The following is a 14,316-nucleotide window of genomic DNA, read 5'->3' as shown; positions in this document are numbered from 1 at the left end:
AAACACGCACCTATAAAGCGAGATATAAGAAGGAAGAAGAAGCATGTACTTGCTGCGGTAAAGCTAGGGCAACTACGGAGCATGTTTTATTAGAGCGTGAAGACGTCTACCCAGCGGTCGATTTAGGCACCACTGGACTCCTTGAAGCCCTTGGGTTCAGAGGGAGCAGTGGTAAAGCAAACATGTCCGCAATAGACATTAGTAAGAGGCGCCTGGAGGATTGGTGGAAGAAAAGTAGGGAAACGACAAAAGATGGAGACGTACAAAAGCACAGTTCGCAATAGGGGATCAGAAAATTTGGGCGTGGTAGTTCAGAGTGTTTTTTTTTCTTTTTTTCATTGTTTAACCTAGGTAGGAAATTAGGCAGTATAGTAGCAAGAGCTTGGTGGCGCAACGCACCACCCCGTTCCAAAGGGGACGCTCATAATATCCATCCATCCATCCATCCAACAGCAGAGGCGGCGCTGGCCGTGCGGGGTAAAACAGAACCGGAAAGCTCGCCTTTGCACATAGCGCTCGCAGCAAGCGTTTCCTGGTGAAGATTATGGTTGCATAAGCTGCAGTTGCCGGGAAGCGACAACTGTAGCGTACGAAGCAAGCAGTGACGTCACTACACTTTCGTATGTAAAAGAAGAGCCCGCCCAGCAACCGGTTTGTGTTATGGCAGTGTTATGGGAAAACCGCGTATAGTGAGAATACCTGAAAAGCAGCGTGCATACGGGACGGGGCGAAAGTGTGGTCAAGCGCATTTCTTTTCTCTTTTTATGGTGCGCTCTTTGTAGGTGCACGAGGTAGCGGTGCAAGCCAAGTCACAGGCTGTTGAATCGTCTTAGGCTAATACTTACTGAAAGTGAGTGTAAATGCAGTGATGCGCATAATTTCGAGCTACGTCGCAATGGGTAATCATTCTAGTTGTCTTTCACAGTGTCGCTTCCCTTATAAAAATTTCTAACAACATTTTTTAGACAGTCTATAGACTTTTGTTACTAGAACCTACCAACAGTCAATTGAAATCCTACCAGCTGTCTTTATACATCCTAACAACGCTCTAGTAACACCCTAGAAACAATTGGCCACCAACTTTCAATAGAAACATGTTCATAGGATGTCTTTAAACTTTCTACCAATTTCCTATGAACATTTGTCTTTATACACCCTAGTAACATTCTTTCAAAACAGAAATGTTCATATATTTTCTGTTAAATTCCTACCAACACCCTATTAACAAGCTTTCTTTATACACGGTATTAACATTCTTTCAAAAGAAAAATGTTCATATATTTTCTGTTGACTTCCTACCAATCCCCTATTAACAAGCTTTCTTTATACACCGTATTAACATTCTTTCAAAAGAAAAATGTTCATATATTTTCTGTTGACTTTCTACCAATCCCCTATTAACATTTGTCTTTATACACCCTAGTAACATCCTATCAAGAATTGGATCCTATCACGAATTGGCTACCGTACTTCAACTGAAGCATGTTCATAGATGGTCTGTAAACATTCTACTAACCGTCAACCAACAGAAGCCTTTAGGCTCTTTAGTAACACTCTGGCAAAATTTTACTTACATGTGCTTATGTACTTGCTATTGACGTCTTACTATTCCCCTAGTAACATTTGTCCCACATACGACCTAGTAGCATAGTGTAAACATTTGTCAGTATGTGTGAACATGTTGGTAAACGGCAGTATGCAACCTAGAAGGTGCACGAAAATGGAAAACAAATGCAAATTTGCACTGAAAGAAGTTTATTCACACGAAAATATTTACACAGAATTGTGAGAGAAGTAGTAGAGAAATGAACAAAAATGAATAATGACTTAGTTGATTACGGCATGGCAGCTGTCGCATAATCTCTAGCAAGCATCGATTATGCAAGCTGATGTCTCAGAATGCTTGCAGAATGAACCAACCCTGCACAGAAACAAGATGGTCAGTGTTAACATCATGTTCAGGTTAGCATATCACATACATAGAACAGCTTTTTAAGGTTCACATGAATGCTAAAATTGTGACCGTCATCCCTGTTTACTTGCAGAGGAGATGGCAATGATGGGGCACATTATTAAATGCATATCCTTTGCTGCGTTGTATTTACAACGTGTTATTAAAATTAGGAAAGTGTACAAAATGGGTTTCTCTACCAATTACCTGCATAAATGAGTTACTCACTAAAAAGTTAATTATATCGTTTATTCATGGTGAAATTTGTAGCACGCACAACAGACACTGACGCAGAGAAGGTGGACACGCGAGCGCTTACTCAAAGCTGGTTATTTTTGGAAGGAATGAACGTAACAGCGCCAGCTAGCTGCACCGAGCATGTGCAAAACGTGTCATCCATTTTTATATAAACAGATGACAGAGCTTGAAGCAGTATTCAAGAATACAAATGCTTTGTCAGTGATAGCAACCAATGGCTGACTGATGCATTTTTAAGCACACATTATATGGAACGCTTCTGTAATTTGACGTGTTCGTTTATTTTTACTCGAAAACAAAATATCAGTGTCAAAAAATACCGGTTCACAATGACATAGGTTGCAGTGGTTAAACAGGTGCGAATGAGTTCTTTCACATTCGCACTTGTCTATCCAGTGCAACCTATGTCATTGTGAACCGGTTCGCTGAAAAATATATAATTCTGAACTGTGAAGCTATACGCTCAATATTTTACTGTTTCTCATCCTGTGCACCCAGAGTAGGAAAGAGCAAAGAATGAGTTCATGATCAGACAATATTTACCAGACCTTAGGTCATTGCGAACGCTGTGAAAACGAAGTATTTGTACGCTTCGTGTTTATAGCAACTTCAAGCGAACCCCATGACGCGGGGCAGCTGAAAAAGGTAAGAAAATCGTTCTTAGAACATTTCACGTCGTTACAGTTCGCGCTATAATAACCTGCCAAAATGCGGCATTAGAAACTGAAATAAAATAACATCAAAATAATATGTTTATGAAAAATGATGGAAAAGAACATACCTTTTATTATAATTTGGAGATAGAGAAAACTTCGGCGCATAGCAGTCTTGAGGAACAGCTGTTCGCTATTTGTGCAGTTTAAAACACGGACAGTGCCAATATTAAATCACTTCACACGACACTGCATCGCAGCTGGCAGAGAAGTTCCAGAAACGCTCACATCACGGAACGAAGAAAGCACCGTGGGCTTCGCAAACACCTTGCTGGTTGGCTTGCATCGATGATTCATGGTTATATTGCGCTCAGTTTTACACAGACGATATTAAGGAAGGACAGGACGTGGACGGACGTAGCGCAAACTACCAACTGTTTAATACTGTTAAAGAACGCGCGTATATACAAGGAGATATGGCACGGGGGGGGGGGGGGGGTTATAAAAGATATGACAAGTTCGCGAAATGTGATCATAGTTCGGGTCAGGAACGTTCACCAACTAGCCCCCTTCATTGCTTTACTAAATTGCATCGATGAATTAGCCACAACACAGCATAAGCATAAATAGCAGCAAAAATAGCTAGATTGCTGCTACAATACGACACGAAACACCTACATCGCTCCGACCGTACCATGCCGGCGTCGCAAAGGAACTGATGGCGATTGCGATGGTCTTCCTCTTTGCCTCGACTCGGCCAACTGTCAAATTTGTGCGCATGCGCGGGAGAGGCATGTGACATTCTTTCCATCCACCTGCTTCGCCTTGACCGCCGCGGAACTAAAGCCCCTCTTTAAGCCGAAACATGCACCCCCCCCCCCTCCTCTGCTACCTTGCGATGGTTGACTCACACCTAGACATTCCTCGCCTCTTGGTGAAAGCTGTGGCCGGCCTTTGTGTACGCACCCCTTTCTGGGAACTGCACTTAGAGGAAGGAATACACCTCATGGCCGAGGTTGAAAAAAAAAAAAACTGAGAAGGCAGCAGGCTCAATTTTGTTGGGCATTTAGGGGCTGTATAGTTTTATCTTTCGAGACAATTATTCTTCTGAAAACCGACTTTTTTCTCGAAATGTAATAAACATAGAACAATAAAATCATATTGGGTAAATTATGTGGTTATTCTATTTTGCGCAAGAGCATCCTTTACCACTTGCTGCTTTCAAAGACAAAACATTGCTCCCTGGCGCCCAGCGGTGAAGCACATTGTAGTACTATTTTTATAGTCAAATATATGTCCGAAGCGTGGCGGCTATGACGTTAGCAGTTTTCAGACGCCCGAAGCACGGCAAAAGCATGGCCTTTGATATCCTGGCTGTTGGTATACGGAATGCCATTATTACGGATGTCATGACCCCTTGTCGGAGCTCAAAATTTTGTCGCCGTGTTGTGAAGCAAGATCACTGAATGTTAAGAGTGCATAATTATTTCATTCGATCTGTTTTCACACACAGCAAGCTACCATCGCCATAAAGCACATCAGTTGACATAGTTACTTTGCCTTCACTTTGATGCAAGGTCCTATTTCCTTTAATATGCAGAAGCCGTCGGTAGGAGGCAGGGACGAAAGCGTGCGAATATGAACGCGTAGAAAGCTACATTTTTTTATACTGTAAGGGTAATTTAATTATTTTTTCACAGAAAAGTGTTGCTTGCACAGAGTTCAGCTTTTCTTTCTATTCGACCTGTGCGCTTCTCAGGTCAATACACGCTCTCACTCAGCAGTAGTTGTATTTTGCAGCCATTTGGACATTTGAGCGGCAACGTTCCAGCGCCGTGTTACCCTGAGTTTCGGTTCTTTTTCTTCTTTTTAACAAATATCGTGACGCTACTATGCTGACACGTTCCAGCTTAGGGCGTACTATTTATATCGCAGAATGCACTGACCTAATTATCTCGTTGCAAAGCTAATTGGTGGCATTGCAATAGCAGTGCGTGGTAAGGGCAAATTTACGCTCGAGCCTTACACCACACCACCCGCCTGCCCGCACGCATGTGGTCGGGTGAAAATTTGCACATTTTGTAGACTGGTACACACATTTCGGTTGATACACTGCATGTGCGAGCCCAGTGTATGCCAAAATTTGTGAACCAGTGGGCGAAATGTACAGTTTTCTGCACGACGTAAATCGGCCTTAAATTAACCAGCCCCAAGGTCGGGATAAAGCTCTGCAACTGGTGCGCGGCGTACACAGTAGTCCGCTATCACACCGGTCAGGTGGTGTAGCGCAAGCAAATTTTCTCGGAGTGTGCTGACGTCCCCGCACGCTCACGTAGTCCAGTAGATCCTCTAAAAGATTAGTTCTAAGAATTTACGAACATATTTCTTTAAACATTTTAAGAGCACTCCGTCAACAATTGGCTACCGACTTGGACTGGGACTATGATTTAAAACAATGAGCTTGACTCCTGAGTATGTCATATATCGGCATTGATGTGTGTTAGAAAAATTTATCAGAAACTCTCAGGTTACTTCCCATTCTAAATATTTTTTGGCAAACAGTACGAGCTGTGGACGTACTGAGGATACATGTCCTTCAAACAAAAAAATATAGTTCGATGATGTATAGTACAACACTCTTTACACAAAAGTAACTAGCCTTCTGACGCAGTACTGAAGTGGTTATAGAGATAAAAGTTAGAAAAATACATGTTGATGGGGACCTTAAAATATTCTATGTGCAAAAGAAAGAAGGAACTAAGAAGTAAGAAGGCCACACTTGGCCCTTGCGCCAATAAACACTACATATCATCATCAGTCTTCACGGTGTATTAAATATATTCTTTATACAAAAGTAAGAAGGAAGTCTATTAACGGTGTATTGAAAATATTCTTTATACAAAAGTAAGAAGAAAGTCTGTTAACAGTGTATTGAAAATATTCTTTATACAAAAGTAAGAAGGAAGTCTTTTAACGGTGTATTTAAAACATTCTTTATACAAAAGTAATAAGAAAGTCTGTTAACAGTGTATTGAAAATATTCTTTATACAAAAGTAAGAAGGAAGTCTTTTAACGGTGTATTTAAAACATTCTTTATACAAAAGTAATAAGAAAGTCTGTTAACAGTGTATTGAAAATATTCTTTATAGAAAAGTAAGAAGAAAGTCTGTTAACGGTGTATTGAAAATATTCTTTATACAAAAGTAAGAAGGAAGTCTTTTGACTGTGTATGAACAAATGTTACTAGAATGTAAATGTTAATAGACTGTCAATAAAGTAAATAGAAAGTTGGTAGGAGTTCTAAAGAATGTTAACGTTCACTTTTATAAGGGTTCCCAACCATGTTTCTTTGTTTCTACATTTACCAATACAATTACTGTATTTAAGTGTCTCTAGGGACCAGTCAGAGCCACTGATGTCACATTACTAAACAATAGAGAGAATTAATGATGACTCATGCAAAGCCCATCTGCAGAGGTAGGTAAAGGAAAGCAAGCCATACTTAGTGTTCAAGGATTCGTGGCGAGACGCAATAATGTTACCCATTATTTACGAGGGTGACTTCGGTGCAGGAAGGCAAGTCTGCGTCAAGTTTTTGGTTATTTTACGTTTTTGTTTTTGTTCTATGTCAGTCGGTTCTCAGTAAATAAACTCGGACTAATTTTCAAAGTGGGAAACCCACACAGTATATATCAGTAAGAATGCCCTTATCAACACGAGAAAGAAGAAGAGAAATCTCGAGGAGCTGAGCCATTTCTCCTGTCGGTTCAAGGACAAGATGGTCGGCGCTTCGAAGAACCACCCAAAGTCCGCCCTGCGCGCGCCTTCTCCGCAACTTCGGGAACGTCGGGTCTCCTTTGCCGTGCCTTACGTCGAAGAGAGCACCACTCACGTGACCGGGCCCTCCGCGGCTCCGGTTTTCCAACCAGCCACGGAAGGCCCACTGTTCGCGGCCTACCCTTACGGAGGTGGTGCCGCCCACTGGACCCAGCACGGCATGTACTATGGGTCCGTCGGCGCACCGATACCTTCGTCTGCGCGTGCCTTGTTCGAACGTCCGCTGCCAGTAATGACTGGCGCGTTCACGGAACAGGCCGCGACGGCGCGCAGTACCTATTGTGTGAAGCCTCCATTTGGCAGCAGGGCGTCCCAAACCTTCCGACCCTTCCCGCACCTGGAAGCCATGCCGGAAGGACCGACGTACGACGACGGCCCAACATCAGCGCGTTCGACCATGCGCAACGTCGGCGTTGCAGCGCTGACAGCTGCCCTCTTGGCCGTCGTCATAGTAGTGGCGTTGGCAGTCGAGTTGTCGGCTCCAATCATTGACGCCGGCACCTCAGAAATGTCGCGCGTGGTGAAGTTACACTCAGGAGGCATAAGGAACGCCGCGCCACTGCCGCCCCTCAAGGCTCTGGTGAGAACACTACCGGACGTGACCTTTCGTCCGAGCGCCAGGGCATCCAGACCACACAAGGTCACCGATCACCGGCGACTTCTGCCAACCGCTTCGCAGCGCGGTATGTCCGCCAGCACTGCGACAAAAGCGGGGACACGCACTGCGACGAGCATGCGGCGACATAGTGGAAACCGAACGGTAAGCTGCGCCACAGATACCGTGTTGATAAAAAAAAAAAGTAACATTATTTCAGATTCAGGAACAACTCGAGCATCTGGACCACCATCGCACTCTGCAGAAAATACAATTGACGGATAGTTGCAGCGAAAGCAAACAGTGCGAGCTAGAAAAGAGTCTAAATGACCGTTAAGAACCGCAGGTATTTGACAGTTTGAAGGTATTGGAGAGGGGGAAGGAGAGGGATTCAAAAGGAAGTTCTTGCACGCACACATCATTCATCATGCGGTTTTATCACGATAGCATCTAAGCCACAAAAGCATGAGTTGCCGACTTCGACGTGCTAGATTCTAGTTCTTAGACAGGGCGCATTTCAGTGTCACTGGAACAACTTTAACGCGATCGCGTAAAGGTCCTGCGTCAATGTTGGCGTCGGCGCTGGCGACGATATCGGTATTAGAAAAATCATCCAGAACCACGCATCTCGATCCACGCAGGCCCTCGTCGTGGCGCAGAGGCACGTTAATGATTTAATTGAATTTCTCAAAGTGAAATGCATCAGATATTTTGTAAACCTGCACACAAGCTACAGAAATGATAGCGTCGGACTGTAATTTGAATATACGAGAGCACATAATTCTGTTGTTTCGAAACCCAAACACAACCAGAAAAAAAAACAGAAAGCTCGCCTTAGTGCATATGGTTCGCCGCCAGCATTTCTAGGAAAACATTACGGTTGCATATGCTGCACTTACCGGGAGGCGTGAAAAGCAGTCAGGGATCTTTGAATGCTGTCACATTCCACTCTTAAAGGCGAAGCTATATTTCATTTCAATTTGGTGTAGTGTGTGTGTGTGCGCGTGTGTGCGCGTGTGAGCGCGCGCGCGCGTGTGAGCGCGCGCGCGCGCGCGTGTGTGTGTGTGTGTGTGTGTGTGTGTGTGTGTGTGTGTGTGTGTGTGTGTGTGTGTGTGTGTGTGTGTGTGTGTGTGTGCGTGTGTGTGTGTGTGTGTGTGTGTGTGTGTGTGTGTGTGTGTGTGTGTGTGTGTGTGTGTGTGTGTGTGTGTGTGTGTGTGTGTGTGTGTGTGTGCGTGTGCGCTGTTTGGATCCCACCGATGGCATCGGTTGTTGGGAACTCGGCGCTGACGCCCGTGATTGTACCTGGGTCGCAAGCCCCAAGGGTAGCGTTGGCCTGGCGGCCTGGGGTACAACTGGAAGCATCCGAAGGTCCCGGCAAAGCATGAGTCGACTGGTAACAACAAAACAACTTGTTTATTTTAACATCGCAAAGAGTTGGCGGTCAGGTTGACCGAAGTAGAGAGACGGGAGAGCACTTTACTCAACAGAAGAAATCGGAGCCCTCCTCTTGGCGTCCGGGGGCAGCTGTTTTTATACTCTCGCAGTTGAGGGCAAGAAGGAACTCCTCAATAGACGAGCACGTGATTGTACAATGGGCTAATGGTGACGCACACTGTCGTAGCGCCGCCGGTCGGGCACAAAGACTGGGAGGAGAAGGTAACTTCGGCTCTCGTAGCGCCTCTGGTCGGGCACAATGACTGGAAGGAGAGGGTGACCCCCTGCTGTCGCATCGCCGCCGTTCGGGCACAATGGCACATACACTCACACACGCACATGAAGACACGTGGCATCGGAACATGCCTGGAAACGCCTGGAAACGCCTGGCGGGGAGCGTTGCGGCGACGCCGAACGGGCCAAAATGTCTGCCGCCCCGCCGCAGTCGCGCCGGCAAAACCGCGCGTCGCAGGCGAAACGCAACAGACCGCCCCGCCGGGGGAAGGAGATCCCGATGGACAGGGGACTGCATCCGCTGTCCGGAGGGATGTCGCTCGATGATGCTCATAACCGAAGTCGGGCGTCCCTCGACGTTTCTTGAGCGCAGCGCACAGAGAAGGCCTCGTTCTCTCGTTCAGGTTCGCACGGGACACTGCAAAGTGACTTCGGGAGAGTTCACATTTTTGTTCTCGTTCCCGGCAAGCGTTAGAACTACGCTGAAACTCAACCGCTCAGTCAGCAAGCACGGCACAACCCTCACTAAGCCCTGCCAGGCTCTTTCCCCTTTTTATACCACTGCCTAGTTCCTTACAGTAGTCTAGCATCACTCAGACCGCGTCCACAAATTGGAAAATTGCACTAGAAAGCATATCATCACTTTGAAACACTAAACAAAAGCAATATGTTAAAAAAAAATCCTGCCTCAGGAAGAAAAACATCAGTAACAAACAATTTTGAGGCTGATTCCTACGTTAGGGGCTTCGACTTAAGCCATCGGCGTTACCGTTGAGACTCCCCTTTTTGTAACGCACCTCAAAGGAATATTGTTGTAAAGCGAGGCTCCAGCGCAGGAGGCGGCCATTTTTGGGAGAGATGGTCTGCAGCCATTGGAGAGGGCAGTGATCCGTCTCAATGATAAACCTCGAGCCGGCTAGATAGCATGACAATTTCTGAACGGCCCACACGAGACATGCACACTCTTTCTCGGTGGCGCTATACGCCTGCTCACGACTGGTCAGCTTACGACTAGCATACAGGACGGGGTGTTCTACTTCTCCCTTTTCCCGTTGGCACAGTACAACGCCCATGCCTCGCTCACTAGCATCGCACTGAACAATGAACCCTTTTGTATAGTCTGGCGGTCGTAGCACAGGCTGGTTTGTTAGGGCACTCTTTAGGGCGCTAAAAGCTCTTTCCTTTGTCTCGTCCCAGACGACTGTTTGAGGCTCTGACTTTCCTATAGAGCATCCGTCAGGGGAGCCGCGATATCAGAGTACCTGGGGATGTACCTCTGATAGTAGCCGGCGACACCTAAGAACGACCGAATATCGGTCTTTGTGCGCGGTTGCGGAAAGTCTCGCACAGCGGCCACTTTTATTTCAGAGGGGCGGCGACGACCCTGACCAATCACGTGACCGAGGTAGACAACCTCGGCCTGTGCTAACTGGCACTTAGGAGCCTTTACTGTCAAGCCCGCTTCGCGCAGGCGGGTTAGCACTGCCCGCAAGTGTGCCATATGCTCAGACCAGGATGCCGAGAATATCGCTACGTCGTCTAGATACGGTAAAGCGAATTCTTGCTGTCCCCGCAACACTTTATCCATGAGGCTTGAAAAACAGTATGGCGCGTTCTTCAAACCAAAACTCAACACTTTAGGACGGAATGTTCCCATTGGTGAAATGAACGCCGCATACCTACTAGCCTCTTCTGTAAGTGGAACCTGCCAATAACCCCTGACAAGATCTAGGGTGGAAATAAACTGAGCGCTACTAACTTTCTCAAGGCGCTCCTCGATGTTAGGGATCGGATAAATTTGATCCTTAGTGATGGAATTAAGCCTGCGGTAGTCGACGCAAGGACGAGGTTCCTTGCCCGGTACCTCAACTAAAATCAAAGGGGAGGTATAATCACTCTCACCTGCCTCAATAACACCGAGCTGTAGCATTTTCTTTACCTCAGCCTCCATAATATCGCTCTGGCGGGGTGACACCCGATACGCCTTGGATCGTACTGGCTCTGGGGAGGTAAGTTCTATATCATGAGTAAGTACAGAAGTCCTACCAGGCCTCTCAGAGAACAGACCTTGAAACTCTTGTAATAGCTGGTGTAGTTCGGTTTTCTGCTCGGGCGACAGCGGTGCTTTACTGATAAGGTCACTAATGACTTGATCGGTGTCTTCCCTGTTCGTCACTGAGCCTAGTCCCGGAAGCTCGACCGGAAGCTCTTCAGGAACGTTTACCATCATGCACACCACTGCTTCCCTTTGTCTATAAGGTTTGAGCAGATTACAGTGGTAAACTTGCTGTGCTTTCCGCTTTCCTGGCAGACTTACCACGTAGTTAACGTCCGACAGTTTCTGAACAATTCGTGCTGGGCCCTCCCACTGCACGTCTAGTTTGTTGTTTAGCGATGTGCGCAATATCATGACCTCATCGCCCACCTCAAAACGACGGGCCCTGGCTGTCCGATCATAATAAACCTTGGCCCTCTGCTGGGCCTTTGTCATTGCTTCACCTGACAACTCCTGTGCCCTTCTTAAGCGTTCGAGGAGCTTAAGTACGTACTCCACCACGACTGGGTCGTCGCCCCTACCTTCCCACGATTCTCGAAGCATGCGAAGCGGAGATCGAAGCGAGCGACCGTACACCAGTTCAGCTGGCGAAAACCCCGTAGCCGCATGCGGCGCGGTCCTTAAAGCAAACATCACCCCAGGCAGACACAGCTCCCAGTCAGTTCGATGTTCAAAACACAACGCTTTCAACACGCGCTTCATGACGGAGTGGAGCTTCTCAACGGAATTCGACTGTGGGTGGTACACTGAGCTGTGTAGCAGCTTTACCCCACACCTTTCGAGAAAAGTTGTCGTCAAAGCGCTAGTAAACACTGTGCCCTGATCTGATTGGATTTCCGCAGGAAAACCAACTCGCGCAAATATGGACAGTAGTGCATTGACTATCTCAACTGAGCTGAGTTCTTTAAGCGGCACTGCTTCAGGGAACTTTGTCGCTGGGCAGATCACAGTCAAAATGTGTCTGTACCCCGTTGCTGTTACCGGCAGAGGTCCCACTGTATCAATAACGAGCCGTCTAAAAGGCTCCGTAATGATAGGTACCAATTTCAACGGCGCCCTCGATTTGTCCCCTGGTTTGCCCACCCGCTGACAGGTGTCACATGACCTCACGAAGTGGTCTGCGTCCCGAAAACACCCTGGCCAATAGTACTCTTGCAAGAGACGGTCCTTAGTTTTCTTAACTCCTAGGTGTCCGGACCACGAACCCCCGTGTGACAAGCGCAATAGATCCTGACGATAGCATTGAGGCACGATCAGCTGATCGAACTCCACTCCTCGGCGGTCTAGATACTTCCGGTACAGGACTCCACCTCTTTCCACAAAACGCGCAGTTTTCCTGGCGATACCTTCTTTGACATTGCAGCGCACGTTTTCCAGGCTGCCATCCTTTTTTTGCTCGGCTATCAAAGCCGACCGGCTGACTTTTAGCAACCTATTAAGTCCGTCTGACGTAGGCGCGATGAGCAAATCAGTAGATAGCTCTTCTAACTTTCCCGCATCGGGATTTTCCTCTCCGGTATCTGGTGCCTTTAACGTTACAGACTCAAGTTTATTCAGTTCGGGCGTGCTCTGAATATCAGCTTGCTGCGCCTCTGACCCTTTTTCGTTGTTTGATAACGTCGGCCCCGCAACTACCGCCTTTGCAGCGAGCTCCCGAACCTTCGATCTGGTTAAGGCCTGAACACTAGCTTCACCAAACAAAAGCCCCTTCTCGCGCAGGAGGTGATCGGACCTGTTCGAAAATAGGTACGGGTACTGGGGGGGCAGCATAGATGACACTGCCGCCTCCGTCTCAAGCGCTCCGAAAGGTCCTTCAATAAGCACCTTTGCTACTGGCAGACACACGCTATGAGCTTCCACGGCTTGCTTGATCCATGCGCACTCGCCCGTGAACATATGGGGTTCTACGTAAGAGGGGTGAACTACATCCATCGTAGCTGCGGAATCGCGAAGCACTCGGCACTCTTTCCCGTTCACGAGGAGGTCTCGCATGTAAGGCTCGAGAAGCTTCATGTTCTCGTCAGTGCTGCCTATTGAAAAAAACACAACTTTTGGTGTTGTTTCCGGACACTGCGCCGAAAAGTGACCCGGCTTCTGGCACGTATAACAAACGCGCGCTCGCCTCATCTCGAACCGCTTTCTGCGTTTGGCTGCCGCCGTCTCTTTACGTTTGGTCGGACTGCTTTCACTCGCATCCTCACTACGCGTGTCCCCCTTTAATCTCATGGGTGTGAACTTCGGCCTCTCAAACTTCGAGCCAAATTCACCCTTTTGACCGTCCTTAGCTCCGCGAGCCCGACGCGTCACAAACTCCTCGGCTAGCTCAGCGGCTTTAGCCACCGTACAAACGTCTGGCCTATCCAAGACCCAGTATCGCACGTTCTCCGGTAACCGACTATAAAACTGTTCTAGCCCGAAGCACTGCAGAACTTTATCGTGGTCACCAAACGCTTTCTCTTCTTTGAGCCACTCCTGCATGTTTGACATAAGCCTATACGCAAACTCTGTATATGACTCACTTTTGCCTTTCTCATTTTCCCGAAACTTCCGACGGAACGCCTCCGCAGACAGCCGGTACTTTTTTAGCAGACTCGATTTTACTTTGTCGAAATCCTCTGCCTCCTCTCTATCCAAGCGAGCGACTACGTCGGCCGCCTCGCCGGGTAACAAAGTGAGCAAGCGCTGTGGCCACGTTTCCCGAGAGAACCCCTGCTTCTCGCACGTTCGCTCAAAGTTAACCAGGAACAAACCAATGTCCTCTCCAAGCTTAAACGGCCGCATCAGGTCAGTCATTTTGAACAATACGCGTTCTCCTGCACCGTGTGCCTGACTTCCATTACGAGCGCGTTCCATCTCTATCTCGAGACGCTTCATTTCCAACGCGTGTTGACGGTCGCGCTCTTCTTTTTTCTCTTGTTGCTCTCGCTCTTTCTGTTCTTTACGTTCACGCTCTTCTTTTTCTTTCTGTTCTTTACGTTCACGCTCTTCTTTTTCTTTTTGCTCTTTAAGTTCGCGCTCCTGTCTTTTTGCAGTCTCCCTCTCCTCAATGGTCTCAAGGCATTCCGACAGCTCGTCATCCTCAGCCTCTAACTCAAGAATAGCCTTTAGCAGTTCAGGTTTTCTTAGTTTGTCTGAGACATCCAGACCCAACTCTCTTGCAAGCTCCAACAATTTCGGTTTGCGCAACGACTTCAAATCCATGGCTGCTCTGAATGCTGCTTTCTCTACTGCTTACTATTGTCTTGCCGCAAACTAACCCGGCAGCAACGACAACCACAATTACCAGCTCTGTTTCTG

At 47.2% G+C, this 14,316-nt stretch overlaps 1 long non-coding RNA gene across 1 annotated transcript; it reads right to left on the bottom strand.

The window, feature by feature from the left end:
- Nucleotides 1–1,747: 1,747 nt before the first annotated feature.
- On the bottom strand, nt 1,748–3,327 carry LOC142589050 (uncharacterized). The gene is made up of 3 exons (XR_012829800.1): nt 2,991–3,327; nt 2,758–2,845; nt 1,748–1,921 (listed from the first exon to the last, which is right to left on the bottom strand). It is a non-coding gene; the product is annotated as an uncharacterized LOC142589050 (long non-coding RNA).
- Nucleotides 3,328–14,316: the final 10,989 nt, after the last annotated feature.

Source organism: Dermacentor variabilis, chromosome 7 (assembly GCF_050947875.1).
Source record: "Dermacentor variabilis isolate Ectoservices chromosome 7, ASM5094787v1, whole genome shotgun sequence".
Classification (NCBI taxonomy): Eukaryota; Metazoa; Arthropoda; class Arachnida; order Ixodida; family Ixodidae; genus Dermacentor; species Dermacentor variabilis.
The sequence above is the reverse complement of the archived record's forward strand: the minus strand, read 5'-3'. Positions and strand labels throughout refer to the sequence as shown.